We start from the raw sequence: 24,684 nt of genomic DNA on the forward strand, positions 1-24,684 counted from the left end.
TCATTAATATATATTGTAAACAACTGGGGTCCCAGCACTGAGCTTTGCAGTACCCCACTAGGCACTGCCTGCCATTCTGAAAAGGTCCCGTTTACTCCCACTCTTTGCTTCCTGTCTGCCAACCAATTCTCTATCCACATCAATACCATACCCCCAATACCGTGTGCTTTAAGTTTACACACTAATCTCCTGTGTGGGACCTTGTCAAAAGCCTTTTGAAAATCTACATATACTACATCTACTGGCTCTCCCCCATCCACTCTACTAGTTACATCTTCAAAAAATTCTATAAGATTCGTCAGACATGATTTTCCTTTTACAAATCCATGCTGACTTTCCAAATGTGCTGTTATCACATCTTTGATAACCGACTCTAGCATTTTCCCCACCACCGATATCAGACTAACCGGTCTATAATTCCCCGGTTTTTCTCTCCCTCCTTTTTTAAAAAGTGGGGTTACATTAGCCACCCTCCAATCCTCAGGAACTAATCCAGAATCTAAGGAGTTTTAAAAAATTATCACTAATGCATCCACTATTTCTTGGGCTACTTCCTTAAGCACTCTGGGATGCAGACCATCTGGCCCTGGGGATTTATCTGCCTTTAATCCCTTCAATTTACCTAACACCACTTCCCTACTAACATGTATTTCCCTCAGTTCCTCCATCTCACTAGACCCTCGGTCCCTTACTATTTCCGGAAGATTATTTATGTCCTCCTTAGTGAAGACAGAACCAAAGTAGTTATTCAATTGGTCTGCTATGTCTTTGTTCCCTATGATCAATTCACCTGTTTCTGACTGTAAAGGACCTACATTTGTCTTAACCAATCTTTTTCTTTTCACATATCTATAAAAGCTTTTACAGTCAGTTTTTATGTTCCCTGCCAGCTTTCTCTCATAATCTTTTTTCCCTTTCCTAATTAAGCCCTTTGTCCTCCTCTGCTGGTCTCTGAATTTCTCCCAGTCCTCAGGTGTGCTGCTTTTTTTTGCTACTTTATATGTTTCTTCTTTGGACTTGATACTATCCCTAATTTCCCTTGTCAGCCACAGGTGCACTACCTTCCCTGGTTTATTCTTTTGCCAAACTGGGATGAACAATTGTTGTAGTTCAACCATGCGATCTTTAAATGCTTGCCATTGCATATCCACCATCAACCCTTTAAGTATGATTTGCCAGTCTATCTTAGCTAATTCACGTCTCATACCTTCAAAGTTACCCTTCTTTAAGTTCAGAACGTTTGTTTCTGAATTAACTATGTCACTCTCCATCTTAATGAAGAATTCCACCATATTATGGTCACTCTTACCCAAGGGGCCTTGCATGACAAGATTGCTAACTAACCCTTCCTCATTGCTCAATACCCAGTCTAGAATGGCCTGCTCTCTAGTTGGTTCCTTGACATGTTGGTTCAGAAAACCATCCCGCATACATTCCAAGAAATCCTCTTCCTCAGCACACTTACCAATTTGGTTCACCCAATCTATATGTAGATTGAAGTCACCCATTATAACTACTGTTCCTTTATTGCACACATTTCTAATTTCCTGTTTAATGCCATCCCCAACCTCACTACTACTGTTAGGTGGCCTGCACACAACTCCCACCAGCGTTTTCTGCCCCTTAGTGTTATGCAGCTCTACCCATATCGATTCCACATCCTTCAGGCTAATGTCCTTCCTTTCTATTGCGTTATTGTTGCTTCACAGGGTGCACTGAGAATTTATCACCAAACACACTACATTGCCCATGGCTAACCTGCCACACGGTAGCTTTCATACGTGCTTTTCATGCATGGAGGTTTTCTCTTTGCATGCCATATTCCGCTTGTGCTGAGATTGTAGAATATTGTTGGCAATTCCAAACAAGATAACCTAAGGATGTAAAGAGGCAGCTGATGCAAATCATTCTTAAGTCTGCTGAGGTCAAATCTACTCCAGTCTGTAGATACTTACAGCTTTTTGTCTGTAGAGATATCATAATTGAGTTCTGGCTGGGTACTGGCCTTCGGCATTTAGCTATCCTAATTCATTACTAATTAGCAGACTCCTGTAATATAGTTTCAGTTTACATATATCAAAAACTGCTGATGAATAACAAACAAAAAATTTGAATATCTCTTCATGTACAAGCATATCCATCATCCGTCACTGAATAATGTTCATACTTTTGGCAATGAGACCAGCTTCTGCATATGCCTTCCATTCCTGAACAACGTGAATGAACCATTTGCACTTTTAAAAATATTTCAACATTTACCATTAGTAAGTTTTTTTTAATTTTCATCTTCCTACATAAAAAAAATCAAATTCTCAGACTGGGAACGACATTGAAGTTCAATGATCAGTACAGTAACATGATCACACTTCCAAGCTCAACAAGTACTCCCTGGTGTTTCAGTCTTCAAAATTTTTCACCACTCTTTATATTTACAGCAATGTCTTCAAAAGGATTTTCTACACACTTCTACAGCTGGGTATTATTCAGTAAAATAAATGTGTAATGGAGGAGAAAGGTACAGTATTTCAATACCAGTATTTCAACACAAAATTAAAAAAAATATGAATTTAGTTATTAAATGTACATATTGTTAAATAATTTCATTGGAATTTCTATCCAAGCTTTACTGTTGTTTTCTAAGTTTTGTCATCACAAAGGTTCTTCATAGAGTCAAATAACAGCCCCATCAACCACAGTGCAATTGGTTAATGCTGCATACTGTGCTAAAGAGACAATTACAAATTATTCTTAATGCACTGTGGCAAGCATTCTTACTTCAGTTCGGCTTGGGAAACATAAACACTCCCATCACTGTGAAGAGTTAATAGTATTTTTCATTCTGATTGGAAAACTTTCAGTTTAAATCACTGCTCAATTTAGACCCTTTTCTAACATTATGCTTTCTATGAGATACACCACCAGCCTTCTCTAAGTTGGTTTACTGACCCAATCCTATCAATCCTATTGTTGTCTCTTACTTACCTCTAATCAATTCTCTTTCAAACATGCCCCACAGGTCTCCCCAGTTCTCCAATCATTCACAGTAATTTACAGAATCCATTTAACCTAACAAACCGCGTGTCGTTGGGATATGAGAGATTACTGCAGCACCCAAATAAAACGCAAGTAATTACAGGGAGAATGTGCAAACTCCACACTTCCAGCAGTTAGAAAATGATTTGAATGGCTTGCGGGTTGTAATTCTAAATTGGAAGAAGACCCTCCTTGATGGTATTGGAAAGGATTTGGCAAATGTGGGATAGGATAGATTGCTTTTGGGCAAAGGATGTTTAGTAAGTGGGAATTTGTATGTACCTGGTAGAATAAAAGACAAGGCTAGCAGGTTTATGGACATTGGTTTATGAGTGATTTTGAGGCCCTAGATAAGAAGAAGAGGGGGGAGCATACCAGGTACAGGAAACAAGAAAAACAAAGGAGGTGCTTGAGGAGCACAAGGAATGCAAGAGAATGTTTAAGAGGGAAATCAGGAGGGCTAAAAGAAGGCATGAGGTTGCTCTAGCAGACATTGTGAAGAAGAATCCAAAGGGCTTCTACAGGTATATTAAGAGAAAAAACTATAGCAAGGGACAAAATTGGTCTTCTTGAAGATAGGCATGGTGATCATTGCGAGGAGGTGAAACAGATAGAAGATACCTTAAAAAGATGTTTCACATCTGTATTTCCTCAGGAGATGGACACAGAGTCTGTAAAACTAAGGCAAAACAGCAGTGTGGTCATGGACCACTTACAGATTACAGAACAATAGGTGATAGCTATCTAGAGGCAAATTAGGGTGGTTAAGTCCCTAGGGCCTGACAAGGTGTCCCCTCAGACTTTATGGGAGGCTAGTTCAGAAATTGCAGGGGCCCTGGCAGAGGCATTTTAAAAAACATTAGCCATGGGTGAGTTCTCAGAGGACTGGAGAATAGCAACTGTTGTTGTTCCATTAGTCTAGGAAGGCTCTAAAAATAAGCTGGAATATTATAGGTTGATGAGTCAGTAGTGGGAGAATTATTGGAATGTATTCCAGGACCTGGATATATAAGTATTTGGATAGACAGTGTCTGATTAGGGATAGTCAACATGGCTTTGAGTGTGGTAGGTCATGTCTAACCAATGTTATAAAGTTTTTCAAGAAGGTTACTAGGAAAATTAATGAAGGCAAGGTTTCTGCATGAACTTTAGCAAGGTCTTTCTCAAAGTCCCGCATTGGAGGTTGGTCAAGAAGGTTCAATTGCTTAGCATTTGGGATGAAATAATAAATTGGATTAGACATTGGTTTCATGGGAGAAACAAGAGAACAGTAATAGATAGTCGCCTCTCTGACTAGAATTCTATGACTAGTGGTGTGCCACAGGGAAAGGTTCTGAACCTGGTGTTTTTTTTTCATCTACATCAATGATCTGAATGATAATGTGGTAAACTAGACTACCAAATCTGTGGACGACACCAAGATTGGGGTGTAGTGGACAGTGAGGAAGACTATCAAAGCTTACAGCAGGATCTGGACCAGATGGGAAAAATAGCAGATGGAATTTAATGCAGACAAGTATTAAATGTTGCACTTAGGGAGGACAAACCAGGGGAGAACTTACACAGAGAGCAATAGGGCACTGGGGAGTACAATAAAACAGAAGGATCTAGGAGTAGAGATCTATAATTCCTTGAAAATGGTGTCATGAGTAGATAGGGATATAAAGAGAGCATTTTGTATATTGGCCTTCATAAATCATAGTTTTGCATATAGAATTTGGGATGTTATGTTAAAGATGTTTTGTCGGAGCATTGTGTACAGTGCTGATCTCCTACCTGCTGGAAAGATACCAATAAGGTTGGAAGAGTATGGAGAATCTCTACAAGGATGTTGCCAGGTCTCGAGGATCTGAGATATAGGGAAAGGTTGAATAAGTTAGTATTTTATTCCCTGGAGCACAGGAGAATTTGATGGGAGATTTGATAGAGCCATACCAAATTATAAGGCATATAGATAGAGTTAATGCAAGCAGGCTTTTTCCACTGAACTTGTTTGAAGCTAGAACTAGAGGTTATAGGTTAAGAGTGAAAAGTGAAATATTTAAGGGGAATCTGGGGGGAAACTTCCCTCAGAGGGTGGAGTAAGTGTGGAACAAGCTGCCATAAATGTTGTGAATATGGGTTTGATTTCAATGTTTAAGAGAAGTTTGGTCAAGTGCACGGATGAGAGAGCTATGGAATGTTGTAGTCCAGGTGGAGGTTGATGGGACTAGGTAGAGTAACAGTTCAGTGTGGACCAGTTGGGCTGAAGTCATGTTTCTGTGCTGTGTGCTCTATGACTTCATGGCTATGAATCTATGATGAGAGGTGTCACGCCTGTAGGACTAGTCACAGGTGCGGAGGGACAGCAGACTCTCTCTGCCACGGTGATCGCCGGCACTGGCTCAACCCAGGGGTGACAGACGTCAGACTCATGACTCGACCCAGGAGTGGAGAAACGGCAGAATCCCCATGAAGAGAATGAAGCAAGAGGTTAGGCATAAGAATACAAACCAACAGAGCCTCAAAGGGACAACTGAGAGACAACATGAGACAAATCATTCTCTGTGACACAGTGGGACTCTGCTAAAGAACCAACTAAAGATCCCTGCAAATAACCGTAGAATACAGGAAACGTGACAGTCACAATTAACTTGACAAGATTAAACTGAAAGCACAAGGGCTTAATGGTTCTAGCTAAGATAACTGTTAGTAAACAGAGGTGCTTGAAAAACTAAGATCAATGTTCTAGGGCTAACAGAGGCTTGTGACAAGAAGTCAGAATTGAACTTGGTCACTGCAGATCATTTTTCCCATTTCAGACACACTGCAGATACCTGTAAGCCTGTTATAAATTAAAATTAATGTTCTTTGTTCTACCCCAATTAGTCTGAGAAGGCCATTTACTATTGTAACAATAGGATTTTTCCAGTTTGGATGGCAGCATTATCTATAAAAATGCTTGATTTATGGATTGGTCAGGATCATTTCTACACATAAAATATCCCTGTTGGAATAATAAAGCAGAACATAGCTGTGTAAGGTTCCTTAGCACGCGTCATCACTTCCCCGTTTCTGCTGCCTCCTTCTCCATTGCTTGCTCTTATTTAGAAGTTTATTCTTCCCAAACAAATTGGAAATGACTGCGGTTGTCAGGTTAACTTCTGTTCAGAGATTAAAAAAGCATTTTTCATTAACTTTGCATCATATTTCATTCAAATGACAGATAACATCATCTCAACAGTAAAAGAAAGATGTTTATGCAGTTTATATCAGCGTATCTCTGTGGTAATCGTAAAATGATCATTCAGAATATATTCCAAGGTCTTTTCCTTTCCTGAGATAAATCGGAGCATCAATAGATAGTGATTCCTGAGTGAGCCCTGGGGACAGTAGTGTTCAAAGGACAGCTGGGATCAGCAAACAGAATCAAAAGAAATGACAACAGCAAAGTTCAGAGTCACTGTAAACTCATCTCACTTACTCATCTACCTGTTCCATTTGGTAGGTCAAGGGTCAGGGTTGTGTATCAATCATCGTGGGGGTTTCCCCAAGGAGAGAAACTGAAAGAGGTACAGTTGAGCCATCGATCAAAGTGGTGAAGTCACAGGTGACTTACAGGCTGGTCAGTGAATTTGTAGGGGTGAGGGAGCATGATGCCAATGAACAATTGGGGATCTTCTAATTAAGAATGGGTGGGGATTGAGTATAGACGTGGTTGGTAATGGAGAGTCAGATTTGCAATGAAACACCAACTGTTCAGTACCTAAATGGGAGCTGCAGTGAGAGATAAACTTTGAAATATCAACATTGGATCGAGGAATGACTGTGCAGGCGAGTGGATGTCAACGAGTTAGACCTGTGGGAAGAGTATAAAAGGAGATCATTTTTTCTTCAGCGGTTTAATTGATGAAAAACTGCACAGGCATGTGGACGTCAGTGAGTTATACTGGCGGGAAGAGTACAAAAAGAAGTCACCTTTATACAGCGAGCATCAGAAGAGCAGGCAATGGAATAGAGGATGTCAGAGTAGGAGAGCTTCGGCTCAACAGGGCTTCGGTGATAATAGGTTGATGCAAGGTAAGTTACCTGTGAAGAATAGGAATAGGAAGCACGTCTGTGAGGCCGGTGTTTTGTACTGGGTGTCGGATGTGGGATGCCCGGGATAATCCCAGCATCCCGGATGGCCACATCTTGAGCTGCAGCACCTTAGGGACCGGGTTAGGGAACTGGAGATGCAGCTCGATGACCTTCATCTGGTCAGGGAAAGTGAGGAGGTGATAGAAAGGAGCTATAGGCAAGTAGTCACACTGGGGACTCAGGAGACAGATAAATGGGTAACAGTCAGGAGAGGGAAGGGCAAGAGTCAGATACTAGAGAGTACCCCTGTGGCTGTCTCCCTTGACAATAAGTACTCCTGTTTGAGTACTGTTGGAGGAGACAGCCTATTTGGGGGAAGCAACAGTGGCTGTGCCTCTGGCACAGAGTCTGGCCCTGTGGCTGAGAAGGGTAGGGAAAGGAAGAGGATGGCAGCAGTGATGGTGGACTCGATAGTTAGGGGGTCAGACAGACAAATCTGTGGATGCAGGAAAGAAACACGGATGGTAGTTTGCCTCCTGGGTGCCAGGGTCCGGGATGTTTCTGATCACGTTCATGATATTTTGAAGTGGGAAGGTGAACAGCCAGAGGTCGTGGTACATATTGGTACCAACGATATAGATAGGAAAAGGGAGGAGGTCCTGAAAACAGACTACAGGGAGTTAGGAAGGAAATTGAGAAGCAGGAGCTCAAAGGTAGTAATCTCGGGATTACTGCCAGTGCCACATGACAGTGAGTATAGGAATAGAGTGAGATGGAGGATAAATGCGTGGCTGAAGGATTGGAGCAGGGGACAGGGATTCAGATATCTGGATCTTTGGAACCTCTTTTGGGGAAGGAGTGACCTGTACAAAAAGGACAGGTTGCACTTGAATCTGAAAGGGACCAATATCCTGGCGGGGAGGTTTGCTAAGGCTGCTGGGGAGAGTTTAAACTAAAATCACTGGGGGAGGGGGTGGTGGTGGGAACCGAACTGAACAGATGGAGGAAGGGGTGGTTGGCTCACAAATCGAGAAAGCTTGGAGACAGTCTGAGAGGGATGATAGGCAAGTGATAGAGAAGGGATGCAATCAGACTGATGGTTTGAGATGTGTCTAATTTAATGCAAGGCACGTCATGAACATAGTGGATGAGCTTAGAGCGTGCATCAGTACTTGGAGCTATGATGTTGTGGATATTACAGAGGCTCAGGGGCAGGAATGGTTACTTAGAGTGCCAGGCTTTACATGTTTCAGAAAGGACAGGGATGGAAGCAAAAGAGGTGGGGGCATGTTACTGCTGATCAGAAATAGTGTCACAGCTGCAAAAAAGGAGGAAGTTACGGAGGAATTGTCTACTGAGTCTCTGTGGGTGTAAGTTAAGAACACGAAGGGTCAATAACTCTACTGGGTGTTTTTTATAGGAGCAGATAAGGAGACAGGTTCTGGAAAGATGCAATAATAACAGGGTTGTCGTGGTGGGAGATTTTAATTTCCCCAATATTGATTGGCATTCTCCCCAATATTTGGAGAGGCATAATGTGATGAAGAATAGTCAGCATGGGTTTGTCAAAGGCAGGTCGAGCCTTACAAACCTGATTGAATTTTTTGAGGATGTGACTAAACACAGTGATGAAGATAGAGCAGTAGATGTAGTGTACATGGATTTCAGCAAGGCATTTGATAAGGGACCCCATGCATTGCTTATTGAGAAAGTAAGGAGGTATGGGATCCAAGGGGACATTGCTTTGTGGATCCAGAGCTGGCTTGCGCACAGAAGGCAAAGAGTGGTTGTAGACGGGTTATATTCTGCTTGGAGGCCAGTGACCAGTGGTGTGCTTCAGGAATCTGTTCTGGGACCCCTACTCTTTGTGAATTTTATAAATGACCTGGATGAAGAAGTGGAGGGATGGATTAGTAAATTTGCTGATGACACAAAGCTTGGAGGTGTTGTGGATAATGTGGAGGGCTGTCAGAGGTCACCGCGGGACCCATAGGATGCAAAGCTGGGCTGAGAAGTGGCAGATGGAGTTCAACCCAGATAAGTGTGAGGTGGTTCATTTTGGTAGGTCAAATATGATGGCAGAATATAGTATTAATGGTAAGATTCTTGGCAGTGTGGAGGATCCGAGGGATCTTGGGGTCCATGTCCATTGGACACTCAAAGCTGCTGCGCAGATTGTCTATGTGGTTAAGAAGGCATATGGTTCATTGGCCTTCATCAACTGAGGGATTGTTCAAGAACGGAGAGGTAATGTTCCAGCTATATAGGACCCTGGTCAGACCCCACTTGGAGAACTGTGCACAGTTCTGGTTGCCTCACTATAGGAAGGATGTGGAAAATATAGAAAGGGAAAAGAGGATGTTGCCTGTATTGGAGAGCATGCCTTATGAGAATAGATTGAGTGAAATTGGCCTTTTCTCCTTGTAGTGATGAGAGGTGACCTGATAGAGGTGTATAAGATGATAAGAGGCATTGATTGTGTGGATAGTCAGAGGCTTTGTCCCAGGGCTGAAATGGCTAACAAGAGAGGACACAGTTCTAAGGTGGTTGGAAGTAGGTACAGAGGGGATGTCAGGGGCAAGTTGTTTTTTTTTACACAGACAGTGGTGAGTGCATGGAATTGGCTGCTGGTGACTATGGTGGAGACAGATACAATAGGGTCTTTTAAGAGGCTCCTGGATAGGTACATGGAGCTTAGAAAAATAGAGAGCTATGTGTAACCCTAGATAATTTCTAAAGTATGTATATGTTCAGCATGACATTGTGGGCCAAAGGGCGTGTATTGTGCTATAGGTTTTCTATGTTTCTATGTTCTATGTGTCTAAACTGCACTGGAACTCCAAGAGATCTACTTGGGTGGTTCCCCGTCAAGTTGCGCCCTTTCATGCCAAATGCTTAAATAAGAGATAGTTACTGTATGAATACCTTGTGCCTTCAATGTTGCACACATGAACGTGTGTCCATTCAGGGCTTCCTGATGGTAGCACCATTGTACATCTCTGAGGACCTCCTCGAATCAATAGTTCCCACATTGGCCCTGGTATCTATCATTGAAGCACAAAGCTAGACTGGAAACAAGACATTCTTGATCCCAAGAGAAAGCCTAAAACACTATTGGGTAACATGGACACAATCCAAGATTCTAGCAGAGGTATTATATAGCTAGTTTCCTATAAAATACCACTACATAATGAATAGAAGCTCTATACAAGACATTTTAATTGAGTATGCATACTTATAAAGGCAGGGAGAGGAATGAACATTACAGTCGAGTAACCACCAACACAACTTAAAACATTCCTCTTTCTAAAGTTGCTTTTACTATTAACAAAGAGTAAATTATATTTTATAATGTGTCAAAACAGGTGTATGGTTGTCATATAACTGCCCAGCTAATGGTAAAAAGAACTTGCTGTTGAACTCCCAATTTGTGGAAAAAGTTCAATTTAAAGCATCGGAAGAAGTGCGTAAAACCAAAAATGCCATAAATTCTTGGCATTCAGGCAGGACTTAAGGTTACAGATTTGATGTTCCAGTTTGAAGAACCTTCATCAGAAGTTCATTCACCTGATACACTGTTTCTCCCTACACAGATGCCACCTGATCTGCTAAGTATTTCTAGCATTTTCAGATTTCCAGCGTCTGCCGATTGTTTTTAAAGATGGCTGTTGTTAGACTACCCAGATGCATCATTTTGACAACAAGAAGTATTCTTGGGGAAGTAACCTGCCCTGTTTCTGAATGGAAATTTAGGGAATGGTTCACAGGCTCTGTAGCCCCATCCTCAAACAACCTCTCTCTATCCTGGAGGGGAACCAGCTACTAAACTGAAAAGAAAATGACCAAGGTGGGAGGGGTCTTTGATTATGTTGGCGACTTTGTTGTGACAGCAGGAAGTGTAGAGAGAGTCAGTGGAGGGGGGAATGTTTTTTGAGAACTGGACGATGGTGGTATCAGTACTATGGGTACTGACTGACACCTCATTGTTGTGATTTTGGTAGCACAGTGAACCACTTGGTAAATCACATAGTGCAAGCAGAAGCAATTGTTTTCTACAAGGTTGTGAAAGTACTTGGTAATGTCAATCTTCAGGTAGTTCTGATCAGACAGCAGCAATTCACACAATGACATTCTGACACCATCTGTTAATCAAGCCTGGAAATCCAGGCATTTAAACACATTCAGAAATCACACAGCTGCACTGTTTAAAGAGATCCTAAAATACTTACACATCATGTTGCGGACAGATTAGTTCATTTGAGAGAATTGCGCTGAGAGGGGTAAGACATCTGTGCCTCGCTCTGCTGTTGCTCCCATGATATCTGAAGCCCGTGGCGGGATCACCAAGCCTCCAGCAAGAGTTGAGGGAGGAAAGGCTTTGCCCACATATTACTATTCTCCCAAAATATTCTGCAAATAAAAATCTTGTGTATTTTTCTGTGCAGGAATGCCCACAGAGACTGAGGTTTTCTAAGGCCACGGTTATTAATATTTGGCAAGGAAAATTGAAACCCAAATCAACATCCGCCTCATTCTGCAAGTGCCAAGTGAATTTGCAGTGAACATTAAATTTTTGCATCACCCTCCTTCAAACAGCAACAATTCACATGTGCTGCACAGCACAGTATTAAGAAGAAATTCAGAGGAGAAATCCCAGCGTAGTACAAAGGCTGGCCACGAAATTACATTGAAATACCATAGCAAGACAGACAGTGACCCACACCACCATGATCCGATAAGTGAATATCTTAAATGCTGATTAAAACAACTTTTTTTGGATAGCTGTAGAAGCATTCCACCATATTTCTAACTTTGTGCCTTACTGATGTGAGGTTTTGAGGGTCAAGAATTTAATTATTTACAAATGAAACCAAGTATGTGTTTTTGATGAGTTGCCATGGGATTTATATGACAGTTCAAGCTACATTTCTGAACAGGACTGTTATTTGCCTATATCTGCAATAAAGGTCAACTTGAACAAATGGTGCACTGAAATCATTTGACAGAGTTAAAGAAACAATAAGTATGATGTCAACTAAAAGAAAAATGTCATAGCAATAGCGCAGAAAGTTAAGAGTGGTATTTGTGGTGATTTCATTTGGTGAATGCAGGCAATGGTCCTTTGCACAATGTGCTTTTGGTATTGGTTGTTATGTCATGTTAATACATTTGCCTTTTCAGAGACCATATGCAGTTCTGTGCAATACCACTACATTGGATAAGGAAAGCAATTACTGGTCTTCGTTTTGCTGCTGTGAAGTTTGTCTAAATAATCACAGATATTAAAGGCTTACCAGCTGGCAGATTACGTTGGCAATAAGGATCAACACAATGGAAATTCGATGACTGATAATATATTGAAAATTCGGTATGTCACCTGGAATGTGACTTTTTATCAGGTATATAAAGTCTCTTGCATACTGGAACTGAGACAGTCTGCCAGTTAATCCTGCAGCTGTTAAAACCGTGGATTCCAACAGCTAATCCAGAGTTAGTGCAAGCAAATTGATATCAAAAGTGTAAGCTTAAAAACACAGTAACTCCACTGTATCTGATGCACCAACCTTTAATTCCTCTAAGATTAGTACAGCATCAACTCTTCACACTAGATAGTTAATGCTTTGCTTAATCTCATGTGATTCAATGTGCAACCCAAGCCATTTGCTTTTCTACACCTTGAAAGAAGGTCGTTTTACAGTTTATAGGTCAATGGTAGGATTCGAAACCTGAAATACTGCAGTTGTTCTGTCCTCTAGAGGTGCAGTTTGTTTTGTATGAACATCACTTCCTGTACATAATCTGCCTTTTAGGTCATTTCCTGCACGGGTTAATTTGGATTTTGATCTGAAGCACACAGTGGAAAGACAGCTATCTCCATTCTCTTGTTATGTGCCCTTGAATCTACAATATCTTTCACTTTACTGCCCTCATAGTGCATGTGTACAAAGCTAAATACCTTCACAAAAATCACACAAGCCGGAAGCTTTCTAAATGGTTTTTAATCAGAAAAACTTGTGAAACTGCAGAAGGTTAAGATTTCTAATGCTTTGCTGTAGGTATTTCATTTTAGCAGTTTTCTGCAAGATGTGTATCCTGCTGGTAGAACATTTTGGTTTCAGCTAAAAATGAGGAGTCATATTGGTGAAATTAGGGATGGTGTGTCAGCCAATCAGGATGGTGGGATTGGTTATAAGGTTCTAGAGAGCTGGGTGGAATTATGATAGACAGTGGTGGGGTTCATGGTCTTTTTGTGGGCGATGCAGAGAAAAGAAGATTGGGATTGTGCCATAGGATTTGATCAGGCAGGAAGACGCCATTGCAAGGAGTGCTTTGTGAGACAAAGGAGTCCAAGATGAGAAGTTCCACTGGTGATTGGTGATGAGAGTTCAGCACTGTGAGTAATGGTTATACCTGTCTTTTGGAAGAGATGAGCTCCAGCAGTCACATGCACATTTCGACTGGTCTAACTGTAATAGCCCCTTTTTTTTTTCTTTTCTGTCTCTTAATAACTGTTTGATAAAGCTGAAATTGATAACTTTACTTTCTTTATAATTTTATGCTGGTGCACAATTTGTTATTTCTTGGAGACTGGTAATTCTGGATGGGCAGTACTTACACAGCATTCACTCAAATCAAGGTTTCTTTAATCAGAACATCCTAATTTTCCTGTTTGGTTGAACCCCAAATCACACCGACCCTAGAGGTGTACTGCTATAAAGGTGACCTTCCCACAGCTGTTAGCAGAGTTAGCTATCGAGCCAAGTTTGCATACCCAGTGAGAGGGTTACATAAATAAAATATGTATTAAATTCAATACAGAGTTGTTGCATGCCTGTATATAAGAATACAATCAATTATTCTTACAATTAGTGTTAACTAAGGTAACACACGTGTGGTAGTAGAGTGAAAAGATAACTCATCTTCAAAAGCTTGGCCTGCAGACTGGAGACACATCGTATGCTACGATGTCAGCTTCTGACTGAACAATGTCGATCACTGAGCTCTGGAAGTCAGGTCAGAATGTGGCACGCCGATGGCATCTTCATGACCCTCGAGCCAAACTACAATCAGCAGAGCTGCAGCACGAGGATGCACCAGAGGTGAAGCGGCAAGAATCAGAGCAGCGTATGCTGAGTGCAGTTGAAGAGCAAATGGAGAAAGCGTGTACAATTGGCCCTCCTTATCCGCGAGGGATTGGTTCCGGGACCCCTCGCGGATACCAAAATCCGCGGATGCTCAAGTCCCTTATTCAACCTGTCTCAATGCGGTGGACCTTAGGACCCAGCAGAACCCCAGACCTTATTTAACGTGTTTCAGTGCGGTGGACATTAGGACCCGGCATCAGAGCTCTGAATCCGCAGTGTTTCTGTTCATGAAAATAATCACGATCACGATTGAAAATAAAGTGGAAATAATAAAGTGATCGGAAAGAGGTGAAACACCATCGGTCATTGGAAAAGCATTAGACTACGTTGGTCAACGATCAGAACAATTTTAAAGGATAAAGTGAGAAAGGCCCTGCCCCAATGAAAGCTACAATTATTACTAAGCAATGCAGTGGTTTAATTATTGGGTTTTGGGGTTTTGGGTTTTTGATCCTCCACGTCAACCTGGCACGGTGGAGAGCGCACTCGATAGCGATCTGTCACTGGATCGAACTCAGGAACTTCCGTTCCCGAGCCCGGCGCTGAAACATACGTTCTTAAGTGTTTTATATGCATAGAAAGGTAAAATATATACTATATACTAAGACAAACGTTTGACTAACTGATGTTAAATAATACCGGATATACCTGTTCCAACTTACTTAATAAGAGACCTTCCAATTTTTTTCAATCCCCATCCACGATAACCCATGCACATCCTCCTGTATACTTTAAATCATCTCTAGATTACTTATAATACCTAATACAATGTAATTGCTATGTAAATAGTTGTTATACTGCATTGTTTAGGGAATAATGGCAAGAAAAAAAAGTCTGTACATGCTCGAATGTCAAGTGCTGGAAGAGCACTTCCGGGTTTCCGGGTTGAATTCGCGCGTGCAGAACTCGCGGATAAGGAGGGCCGACGGCATATACATGGAGAAAGCTCGTGTAGAGGCTATAACGAGTGCACACAAGGACAAACATGAAGTTGAGGCTGCCTTAGCAGAGACAAAGGTGTATGAAGCTGACTTAGACAGTGGTGGTCGTCTCTCTGGGAAGGTGACTGAAGAACCGACCATTGGTGCAAGCCCTCTAATACAACATGGTTGCTCAACAAGGGATGACATCAAAGCAGCAGGAACAGATAGGAACCAGATTCCTGTCATGCTTCACACTGAATTTTTACCCAGTCCTCCTCCAGAACTTGCATCCTCTGCTTCAGTTTCAAACTAAAGAACTCAATTAAGGTAGAAAGTGAGAAGTAGCCAAGGTCACACAACTTGGAATCACATGGGTGTTCACCACTTAATAAGAGCACACAAGCGCTGAACAGTACAAGTGGCTCACCTTTCAACAGAAGCTACCGCAGAACCAACTGCACCGCTCTCTCTTGCTGCACCGGGCTGTGTTGATAAATCGCTCTTGGACAGTAGTTTGAGTGAGATGCTGAGACTAGCCAGAGAAGCCCTGAGGCAGAGTTAATCCAAATGTGACAAGACAGTCATCTGGATAGTGGTGGAGAATCGGGAGGGTAACAGGGAGAAGTGGCAGAACACAGATGGACACACACTGTAGCATGCACTAGGGGACTCCAGGAAACTAAGTAAAGAACCTCTTGACACTTCAAAAGCATTAGACCCAAATACAGCTATAAATTCAAGGCCAGCATCTTGGACTATTACTGCTTCCAGCACACCTGCAGCAAAGCATGGCAGGGAGCTGGCTAAGCATCTGTTGGATGTAGCTACTTCCTCATACACTCTAAAGATATGTTCTAAAACATCAGTAGTTGCCGGAAGCAGAGCCATGGATTTGCCATGGAGCAAATAGGAGGGAAGATCTGCTTACCCTTACTAACCCTCATTGAGTGCAAATGTATACCCAACAACTGGGATGAAATCCCAACTCCTGAAGCTGCACGCGGCCATTCACACGTTAAGGACAGAGCTGACAAGATTCCCCCCACTTGACTCTTCTGCTGAGGTTCTCCTGGTGCTTGGCAGAGACACCGTCTGAGCACATAGAGTATGTGAACAGCGCAGTGGTCAGCACGATGCACCTTGTTCCCAATGACAGGACCCGGGTTGGATTCTAATGGGTGACGTCTGCCCTGCCGGTGCTCATCAGCCCACCGTCAACACATTTAAAACTAATGCTGTGCCAAAGTCATTTCAGACCCTGTAAAAGCGATATCTATAAAGAGAAAACTGTAGGATTAGCCAAAGATAGTTTTTGCAATGGTTGACACACCTGTCAGCAGCTTCTCAGCACAGAGCAACTGAACCGGGCAAAGGTTAGAATCCTTCTTGTTGTTCAAAGACGGGTGAATGCCGAGGAACTTCTCCCAGTCCAAATTTACCTGAGTGAACTCTGTTCCTTTCTTGAATCTGAATTGGAGGACACATTAAGAGGGCACAGCTTACTTCAGAGGAGCATCTCTCAATTTTCATTTTGGGTGAGCACCATGTCACCGCTCTGCTCATCAGACATTACCCCAAGTATGTCACCAAGGCTGAACCTTTTGAAATGAGAAAGGTTAAAGACTGTGCAGTAAGACTGTTTCAAGACTAGTCTCTGAGACTATCTTTTCTTTTTCCAAAGACTTAATGAAATCATCATTCAGTTCGAATGGTTTAAATGGTTCCATTTATTTTCAGAGAATGTACACAGAATACAACCTGAAATTCTTATTCTTCGCAGACATCAACGAAAAACAGAAGAGCCCCAAAAGAATGAACACCAGAAAAACATGAGAACCCCAAAGCCCCCTCTTCACCCCCACACACAAGCAGCAGCAAAGCATTAACCACCAATTTCAGCAGAAAGCTTTAGCACCCACTACCCATCAAGCAACAGCAAAGCCCCCAAAGTTTGAGAGACTATGATCGGCAGTCAACAAAAACTACAGTTTACCCGACAGTTCAGCATACCACAGGCTCTCTCTCTCTCCCTCACTGACAAGAGACAGAGAGGTGCCACCCATTTTCATAGCAAAAGGGAAAATTGACGGTCACTGTTATGATATTGCAGTCTGCCGCATCGCTTCTCCATACATCCACCACAGTGAAGTCCTGATGTTCCATCTCCCATGATGCATCAGTCGGCAACACAGGCGCCATCTTCCAAGCCACACCTGGAGAATGCTGGGAAATGGTCGGCTGACGTGCTCCAGGAACAGAAGCTCATCCACCGTAAAAAAAAGCTGTTTGAAAGCCACCTAGAACCCCAGCCACCGACATTAAAGAGAGGAATGAAGCTGTTTATCACAGATGAGCTTGAAGAGGCAGCCACTTGGTGCCTACTTAACCTCGCACTTTGTTTCAGTAGTTAAGTTTGACATTCCAAGGATGCCAGGTGGTGAGTGTTCCGGCCTCTAGAGGCACAGTTTGTTTTGTATGAAAATCATTTCCTGTACATAAGCTGATTTGTACATCATTTTGTTTTTTTGCCCTTGAAACAGCAATATCTTTTCACAAAACTTTTTAAAAACTTTTGTCATCAAAAACCAAGAAGAAAGCTTCTGGCTCGGATAATTTTTGAGAAGGTGTTTAACTTTCTGCCTAGTTTTGGACACACACACTGCGAGGGCAGTAGAACAGTGATGAGAAATTACAGTTTATTTATACTATGGCCTACAACTCCTGGCCACAATATACAGAGGCGAAGGTTGAAGTGAGTGTCACTCCACAAAGAATGCGGTATATGAGACATTCATGCTCCATTGCACAAAACTGGAAACAGCTGTAACAATTGATCAATCTCCAAGCACCTGAAACAGCCTGCCACCACTTACAAATTTTCAGATTGTGAGTATGAGCAGAAAGATGAATATCAAAATGATAACAAGGGAAAGTCATTGAAATGGATAAAGTGTCTGAAGTGGTTGAGTTAGCAAGCATATAATCACTATTAAACCACAAGGTTCTCTGAGTAGATCAGAGAAGTACACTGAAAATGTTCAACAGAAAACAACCATCAGTATCATCAGAACCGGAGGAGCCTGGACTTTGGAGGAGATTAAGTTATGTGGAAAATTCAGTCTTTTCATTCAGCAACCCACTGTATGAAAACTCATTAGCCCAAGTGGCAAGATTTGAAGCCTACAAAGAGGTCAATAATGATTCCAAAGTCCCTGAATATGTATTGTGTTCATTGCACTTAACGGATCACTCCAGCATGAGTGGAACAGAGCACTTGCAACTCAAGAATTCATGAGCTGTTTGATAGAGACATCTCTGCCAAGATAATGAGTGCACCACTCTTTAACGATCTTCATTGTTGCCCATACCAGCTCAGAGAGAAAAGGCTAGGAAACATAGAAACATAGAAAACCTACAGCACAATACAGGCCCTTCGGCCCACAGAGTTGTACCTTAGAAATTAGTAGGCTTACCTATAACCCTCTATTTTACTAAGCTCCATGTACCTATCCAGGAGTCTCTTAAAAGACCCTATCGTATCCGCCTCCACCACTGTTGCCGGCAGCCCATTTCACACACTCACCACTCTGAGTAAAAACTTAACCCTGACATCTCCTCTGTACCTACTCCCCAGCACCTTCAAACTGTGCCCTCTTGTGGCAGCCATTTCAGCCCTGGGAAAAAGCCTCTGACTATCCACACGGTCAATGCCTCTCATCATCTTATACACCTCTATCAGGTCACCTCTCATCCTCCGTTGCTCCAAGGAGAAAAGGCTGAGTTCACTCAACCTGTTTTCATAAGGCATGCTCCACAATCCAGGCAACATCCTTGTAAATTTCCTCTGCACCCTTTCTATGGCTTCCACATCCTTCCTGTAGTGAGACGACCAGAACTGAGCACAGTACTCTAAATGGGGTCTGACCAGGGTCCTTTATAGCTGCAACATTACCTCTCTGCTCCTAAATTCAATTCCACAATTGATGAAGGCCAATACACCGTATGCCTTCTTAACCATAGAGTCAACCTCTGCAGCTGCTTTGAGCGTCATATGGACTCAGACCCCAAGATCCCTCTGATCCTCCACACTGCCAAGAGTCTTAACATTAATACTATATTCTGCCATCATATTTGACCTACCAAACTGAACCACTTCACACTTATCTGGGTTGAACTTCATCTGCAACTTCTCAGCCCAGTTTTGCATCCTATCAATGTCCCTCTGTAACCTCTGACAGCCCTCCACACTATTCACAACACCTCTAACCTTTGAGGCATCAGCAAACTTACTAACCAATCTCTCCACTTCCACATCCAGGTCATTTATAAAAATCACCAAGAGTAAGGATCCCAGAACAGATCTCTGAGGCACTCCACTGGTGACCGACCTCCATGCAGAATATGTCCCGTCTACAGCCACTCTTTGCCTTCTGTGGGCAAGCCAGTTCTGGATCCACAAATGCCTTGCTGAAATCCATATACACAACACCTACTGCTCTTCCTTCATCAATGTGTTTAGTCACATCCTCAAAAAATTCAATCAGGCTCGTAAGGTATGACCTGCCCTTGACAAAGCCATGCTGACTATTCCTAATCATATTATACCTCTCCAAATGTTCATAAGTCCTGCCTCTCAGAATCTTCTCCATCAGCTTATCAATCACTGAGATAAGACTCACTGGTCTATAATTTCCTGGGCTATCTCTTCTCCCTTTCTTGAATAAAGGAACAACATCCGCAACTCTCCAATCCACCATAACCTCTCTCGTCCCCATTGATGATACAAAGATCATCGCCAGAGGCTCAGTAATCTCCTCCCTCACTTCCTACAGTAGCCTGGGATATATCTCATTCGGTCCCGGTGACTTATCCAACTTGATGCTTTCCAAAAGCACAGCTGCCGGGGCAGTCTCCATAGCTTCAGCACCATGGAGACAACCATCGTGCAGGGAGAGTGAAATCCGCTCTTGTTCTGACTGACACTCTGTCTTTTTAGTCTAAATTGACCCAATGATGGAACAGCAAAAGGCTCAGCACCTTGGAGAAAGGAGTGAAGACCGCAGGGAGTGAGCAAGATCAGCTCTTGTCTCCGATCTGGGCCTGCATTTAAATTGTCTAAACAGCGTGTCATACCCCACTGTAAGACCTGGCTGCAGCAAAATGCTCTGGGCTTAAACCATGCTGCCCAGCGCCTCACTGCAGGTCTAGATCACACCACCCAGCAACTCACTCAGGGCCCAGATTTCATCTCCCACCCCAAAGCCACTCTCAAGCTCATCAAACCAGCTAGGTGTTCAGAGCAATCCAACCTCACACCCAGGCCAGCTGCACCGACATCGGACTCCATCTGCTATGATTCAGCAACACGCCATCTTGGCTCATTCCCTGAACACGCCTTGCCATCGCTTGCCCCTTCACCATTGACGGTGACATTTTAACACAATTTACCACAGAAAAGGTATTTTTAGCGATATTTTTAGTCAGATTTCTTAACTTTTTGACTACTAGAAGTTGTCGCACAGTTCAGTAGCACCATCATAACTTGAAGAAGGGCTATGGTGCTGACCTTGATTATTCTTTAAATGTTTACATTCTAAATTATATTCAAGTTCAAGGGTGTTAGCAGAATATTCTATGTAATCTCAGTTAGCTGTGAAACTCATCTGAGTTTGGTAATGCATCAGTTCATAATGGAGAAATTAATGTGGATTGCCTACAACCAGCCTAACTAATCATAAAGGAAAGATTGCAGAACAGCATACAGGCCCTCTTCGTTTTATCATTGACAAAGCTATGGACACATATGCATATGAACAATCTCTCATAAGCAATATCAAATTTGTATGAGAACCAATCTTTAAAACAACTGTTCACATGTAACCTCAACAGAGTAAATCAGTCACCATTGTCTATTCAATTCAGAGGCTGCCAGTTTCACCATGGGAGGTTCCTTAAGAGATTTGCTTTGGAAACTGACAAGCAATCACTAACAGGAGAAAATCTGCAGATGCTGGAAATCCAAGCACCAGCAACACACACAAAATGCTAGAGGAACTCAGCAGGCCAGGCAGCATCTATGGAAAAGAGTACAGTCAATGCTTCAGGCCAAGACCCTTCATCTGTCTTGATGAAGGGTTTCGGCCAAAAACATCGACTGTACTCTTTTCCATAGATGCTCCCTGGCCTGCTGAGTTGCTCCAGCATTATGTGTGTGTGAGACAAGCAATCACTTCTGTTGATACTTGTACAATAACCTTCTATAAAACGATGTAACTTCCACTGATATTTCAGGCCTATCAAAACCAGCCATTGAATGTAGGCTTCCTGATTTGTGCCATTGTTGTTAGGCAGGGGGAGGGAATAGATAAATGTTCATGTTAATTGGCCTTCATGGACACAATTCATGATGATACCCCCGAGGTACTGTTATCACATAAATGATTCTGTGTGTTCTCCTACTTACCGACAAAAATGTCTTATGGGTGTCTATAAAAATGGAGCCTGTTTGTAACCCAAAAACAGCCTGCACATGTTATGCAAGTTTTAACGCAGTGTCGAAAACTAAAACACCAAAGAAAATGAAGCAAAAAACAACAAATTGCTGGAGGAACTCAGCAGGCCAGGCAGCATCTGTGGAAACGAGTGAGCACCCGACGTTTCAGGCCCAGACCCTTTGTCAGGACTGGAAAAAACGATGACAGAACAAGGTGGTGGGGGGAGGGGAAGAAGAAGTGGAAGGTGGTAGGTGATAGGTGAAATCGAGAAGGAAGAAGGGTGAAGTAGAGAACTGGGAAGCTGATAGGTGAAAGAGGTAAAGGGTTGAAGAAGGGGGAATCTGATCAAAGAGGGTAGAAGACCATGGAAGAAAGGGGAAAAAAAATGAAGCTGCAACATAACCAGCTATCATTCCAACCCTGAGTGTCACAGCAATTCACTCCCAAAAAATTCAAACATGTTGCAGAAGATGTATCTTAGATACATCTCTGATAATACATATATTAGAGTGTGGCATGAGCTGCCAGATGAAGTAGTAAATGCAGGCTCACTTTTAACATTTAAGAAAAACTTGGACAGGTACATGGATGAGAGGTGTATGGAGGGATATGGTCCAGGTGCAGGTCAGTGGGACTAGGCAGAAAAATGGTTCGGCACAGCCAAGCAGGGCCAAAAGGCCTGTTTCTGTGCTGTAATGTTCTATGGTTCTATGGTATCCTCCAATTAAATCACACCAACCTGACAAGAGTTGCAGAATATATGCAAATCTTAAATAATCTCATCATGTTGCATTTGTGAAGGGATTGTGTTATAGGCATTATTCATGAAGGAAAGAAATCGTTAAAGATAACCAATCATTAAGGGAGAGTGTATGTTGACCACAAAATCATCAAATGCCTGAAGTGTCAATCAGCCTCTAGGTCACAATCTACAGGAAATGATAAAAATGTCAGGGTCACTCAAAAGGCAAAGATTAGCAAAAATGTTGATTTTGCACTTCTAATTTACGATGATCGACTGTTTGCAACTGTCAGCAATAGAAGTCGATCCCCTGTTGTAGGAATAGTCCGTTCTGTTTCTGCAAAAGCAGCTATTCGAATGTTTGATGAAGTTTGTATTGCTTAATGTAAAGACAATGATGAGGATGAATAATGAACAGTAGTGATTACAGGAAGTGGGCAATTATGTCATTTCATACTGTACATGGCAAGAACACCCTCTGCTGGCTACGAGCCAATGCAGAAATCGAGAAGCTTATGCAAGCACTGAAGAAGGTCATCATGCTGTTCATGAAAGCAGGGTTCGTTTCTAACAAAATCACAGAGTGAAGCTGCATTTAGAACAGCTTTACTTGTTTTGCAAAACATATATGCAGACAAATTCCACAGATGCCCCTGAGCGGCATGAGCTGCAAACTGATGAGTGTAACAAGCACTGTGAAAGGCAAAAGAAGAGACACACATGAAATTCAGATCAACATCATTACAGGCTGGTGAAGCAGTTCTTGTGAAATACGACTTACCACATAAACAAGCAGCTGACTCCATTTGGCATGCTGCCATTTGATGTATTGCCCACATAAAGATTTGTGAAAACAATATCATATGGTTAGTAAAGCATCATGCAAAATGCATCGTTCCTCTAATTACTAAAAATACCACCCACAGCAGTGAATCCAAAATGGATGATCTCAAAGTTGAAGAAGAAAGTAAGCAACACAGTTGATGGAATAGACAGTGCCCATAAATCAAGAAATCACTTGGCCCTGTCCATCCTGTGAGTAGAATTCTCCTTCGTATCTAACAGGCTTTAAAATAAAGTGATTTAAGGACTCAAAGGAACAGAATGGTTTTGTTTAGTTAACATAGGAAGGAAGTAGGGCTGACATTGTTGCATTATGCTAGTGTGACTATACAAGAGATAGAGTTGTACAGGAAGACATGGGCCTTTTGGCCCAAACCCATTTATGCCAACTGAGATGCCTTTCAATGGGAATATCATTTGCACATATTAAGCCTCTGTCCCTCTGGTCCTTCCTTACCCAAGTGCATTTTTAAAAATACTGTGTAAGCTTTCCTGAAAACTGTCTATACTCTCAGTATTCTCAATATCTTGTTTCTAATAATGTAGGAAACACTCATTATTAGACATCATGTAATAGTGAGTTCATCTAATTAACCACGTTCAGTATATAAATGCTTACCAGTGGACGTTTACAAGTAGGAACCAAGACAGTGAGAAGAAGCCAGGCTATTTCACAAAGGGGCTCTGGCATCAGAAGCCCAGCTCAGGGTTATAAAGGATGCCACAAGTACAAGCAGCTGGAGTAACCTGCCAACACGTGCAACCTGCCGCAGCACCTGTGGTGAGAATGGAATTGACATTGACAGAGCAACAACTAATCCTAACAACTAAAAGAGAGTGGAAAGATTGAGACAGGTGTGAACAAACCAGCTGGAAGTCTTCAATATACATTTTTTGAAATGATGTCACAAGGGGCAGAATGTAGATGAAGAATAAGATGTGGTGAGGAGAGATATTGAGGGGACAGTTGGGTAATAGATAATAACCCAGAAGAGATACTATGTTTGAGAGGTGCTGGCTGGATTTAAATATGTAAATGTAGAAGAAGGATAGTCCCATTTAACTGGACAATAAAGAAAGGTATTGATTAATGGTGGTGTGATCAAATGGGGATGAGGTCTCACCATGCAAATAATGTTAAATGTTGCAACATTTTCCTGCCAAATATTATAATAGTACCATTCTAATAAAAAGAGGAAAACCCACATTACTAACCTAGAGGATAATTAAGGATGTTGAAAGATATACTTCTGGATTTAAAGCATTTGCTCAATTATTGATAGAAAACAAAGTATAATCATATGGAAATCATTCTGGTACTTACTCCACACCCCAAGTCAGCTGATGTATTCCAGGGTACCCCTATGCTCTACATATCTCCCTTGTCATTTATTACTAATGTAGTTTCACAGTGCGTATTGTAATGATTTATTCTATCTAATTTT

The 24,684-nt window shown here is 42.1% G+C and overlaps 1 long non-coding RNA gene across 1 annotated transcript; it reads right to left on the reverse strand.

The window, feature by feature from the left end:
• Positions 1 to 2,598: 2,598 nt before the first annotated feature.
• Positions 2,599 to 11,452, reverse strand: LOC140726787 (uncharacterized). The gene is made up of 3 exons (XR_012098729.1): positions 11,322 to 11,452; positions 10,018 to 10,136; positions 2,599 to 6,176 (listed from the first exon to the last, which is right to left on the reverse strand). It is a non-coding gene; the product is annotated as an uncharacterized lncRNA (long non-coding RNA).
• Positions 11,453 to 24,684: the final 13,232 nt, after the last annotated feature.

This window comes from Hemitrygon akajei, chromosome 4 (genome assembly GCF_048418815.1).
Source record: "Hemitrygon akajei chromosome 4, sHemAka1.3, whole genome shotgun sequence".
Taxonomy (NCBI): domain Eukaryota; kingdom Metazoa; phylum Chordata; class Chondrichthyes; order Myliobatiformes; family Dasyatidae; genus Hemitrygon; species Hemitrygon akajei.